This window comes from Salvelinus namaycush, chromosome 28 (assembly GCF_016432855.1).
Source record: "Salvelinus namaycush isolate Seneca chromosome 28, SaNama_1.0, whole genome shotgun sequence".
Classification (NCBI taxonomy): domain Eukaryota; kingdom Metazoa; phylum Chordata; class Actinopteri; order Salmoniformes; family Salmonidae; genus Salvelinus; species Salvelinus namaycush.
The window spans coordinates 37,978,265-37,981,419 of NC_052334.1; positions in this window are offsets into that span (position 1 = coordinate 37,978,265).

Below are 3,155 nucleotides of genomic sequence, written 5' to 3' on the forward strand. Positions count from 1 at the left end.
GTGAACATGATTGTCATTATTTTGGGCTGTTTATTTCCATGGTGCTTTTATCCTCCTCACAAAGTTAGCTGATTTTACGGTCAAGCTGTGAAATGATTCAATCCCTCTATGCTGTCTCTTTCCTCAGCCGCTGTCTCCGACACAACTCTCAGGGTGGAGCAAACGGGGCTGTTCCCCGCCTACTTGGTGTGAGCTTCTGAAGACACAGTTGCACACTGTGGTTTCCTACCTTGTTAGTTAACCCACTGACTGGCCTTCTCACTGTTAAATAGTTCCACAGAGGAGGGTGTTGGGTGGGCTTCAAGCAGAGGTAGCAGGAGCTATAGGAGGTCCGGCTCATTGTAATGTCTAGAATGGAATTAATGGAATGGTATCAAACATGGAAACCACATCTCCTCCTATAGCTCCTCTCACCAGCCTCCACTGGCTTTAAGATCATGTGGGAAAAGTGCCTACTCACACCACACACCTCAGTGTTCCACAATATGACTCACTTATTGTCATTTCCAATTTTATAAAAAATGTGTAAATGGTTTTTGATGGTGCTACTGCCACTTTGTTAACTGTTTAAGTAGACCCAAACAGAAGCCATGGATTACAGGCAACATCCACACGGAGGTGAAGGGTAGAGCTGGCGCTTTCAAGGAGCGGAACTCTAACTCGGAAGCCTATAAGAAATCCCCCTATTCCCTCTGACGAACCATCAAACAGGCAAGTGTCAATACAGGACTAAGATTGAATCGTACTACACCGGCTCCGACGCTTGTCGGATGTGGCAGGGCTTGCAAACGATTACAGACTAAAAAGGGAAGCACAGCCACGAGCTGCCCAGTGACACAAACCTACCAGATGAGCTAAATTACTAATATGCTCTATTCGATGCAAGTAACACTGAAACATACATGAGAGCACCAGCCGTTCCGCACGACTGTGATCACGCTCTCCGTAGCCGATATGAGTAAGACCTTTAAACAGGTCAACAGTCACAGGGCCAGAGGGATTACCAGGGCATGTACTCTGAGCATGCGCTGACCAGTTGCCAGTTGACAAGTGTCTTCACTGACATTTTCAACCTCTCCCTGACAGTCTGTAATACCAACATGTTTCAAGCAGACCACCATAGTCCCTGTGCCCAAGAGTTGATTGTGGACTACAGGAAAAGGAGGACAACACGCCCCCATTCTCATCGTCGGGGCTGTTAGTGGAACAGTTTGAGAGCTTCAAGTTCCTTGGTGTCCACATCACCAATAAACTATCATGGTCCAAACACACTAAGGCAGTCATGAAGAGGGCACGACAAAGCCTATTCCCCCTCAGGAGACTGAAAAGATTTGGCATGGGTCCTCAGATCCTCAAAAGGTTCATCCTGACTGGTTGCATCACTGCCTGGTATGGCAACTGCTCTGCCTCCGACCGCAAGGCACTACAGAGGGTAGTGCGTACATCCCAGTACATCACAGGGCTAAGCTTCCTGCCATCCAGGACCTCTATACCAGGCGATGTCAGAGGAAGGCCCTAAAAATTGTCAAAGTCTCCAGCCACCCTATTCATAGACTGTTCTCTCTGCTCCCGAACGGCAAGCAGTACTGGAGTGTCAAGTCGAGGTCCAAGAGGCTTCTTAACAGCTTCTACCCCCAGCCACAAGACTCCTGAACAGCTAATCAAATGGCTACCCAGACTCGTCTTTTACGCTGCTGCTACTCTGTTTATAATCTAAGCATAGTCACTTTAACTCTACCTACATGTACATATTACCTCAATTACCTTAACTAACCAGTGCCCCCGCACATTGACTCTCTACCGGTACCCCCTAGATATAGCCTCGCTTGTTATTTTACTACTGCTGTTCAATTATTTGTTACTTTTATTTTCTATTTAAAATGTTTTCTTCACACTTCTTATTTATTTTTCTTAACTTCTTCAAGCATTGTTGTTAAGGGCCTGTAAGTAAGCATTTCACTGTAAGGTCTACACCTGTTGTATTCGGAGCATGTGACAAATAAAATTTGATTTGATGTGTAAACTGTTGCCAACTGCAGTATTATGGTATAGGACAGTGTTGCAAATGTGCAGCAAGTGCATATCTGTGGTCATGTTCTCTTCCCACAGCTGCTGTGCTAACCTATGAGTGTAAGGCAAGCCAGACGAAGACATGTCAAATATGAGAAATCTCTGGTTATGGTGCAAATTCACGAAGTATGACTGACAACCAGGTATGTTTCACAATTAACAATACTTTATTTGGGAAAGGTAGGAAGTGTCTCTTAAAAACAAGGGCGGACTGGGACAAATTCCCCCCTCTCATTTTACTGTACCAGTGACCGGTGAAACATAGTCCTTTTTTTTAACCAGCTCATGTTTAATAAAAATACAACAGGTAAAAGCACCACTGGAGATACAACTCACCAGTATAACTGTTCCTCTGTTGCCTCCCTGGTGTGCAGTCTGTCTCTGTCTGCCTGTCACTGTCTGTGATTCTCCTTGTGCTCCTATGTTGTCACTCTGTCTGTCACTGTCACTCCTAAGTGTTAATTGCTATTACATATAGAGCCAACATATTAACTGGCATTACATCTGTGTGTCTCTCTTCTCCTATATCTACTGCACTCACTTCTGAGCTGTCTCTGCTAAAAACTAGTATCCTTTCCCACTGCACTGGTACCAGAAGAACAGGGGACCACACTGCATGTGCTGGGCCCAGCAACTTCCTACTTATGAATGAATGAACACATTTATTAGATAAAGAATACATATTACTGAATAAATGCCTAATAGATGACCATTGGCTTATATAATACCTTATAACAGCCAAACTACATATTTCAGATTAGTGCATTTCAAGTGTTCCCCCCTGCCCACTTTAGATAAGTGTTTAAGTATTAGGCTACATATGATTCAATACAATAAAACGGCGAGAGAAGGAGAGAGAGACTATAGCCAATTGCTACATTAAGGAATTGGCCGTCTCTCTACCTCTCTGTTTTCTTCTTTTGAATTCAATTTACAACCTTCCGTGTTTGTCAAAGAACAATGCCGGGACTAGTTCATGTGGATGCAGATAGATTTCCAGCGGTGTGCTTCATTTGACAGTGTGATAGGCGGGACTTTCCAGCCTCCAGAGTCACTTCTTAAGACAGCTCATAACCTCACTTGCT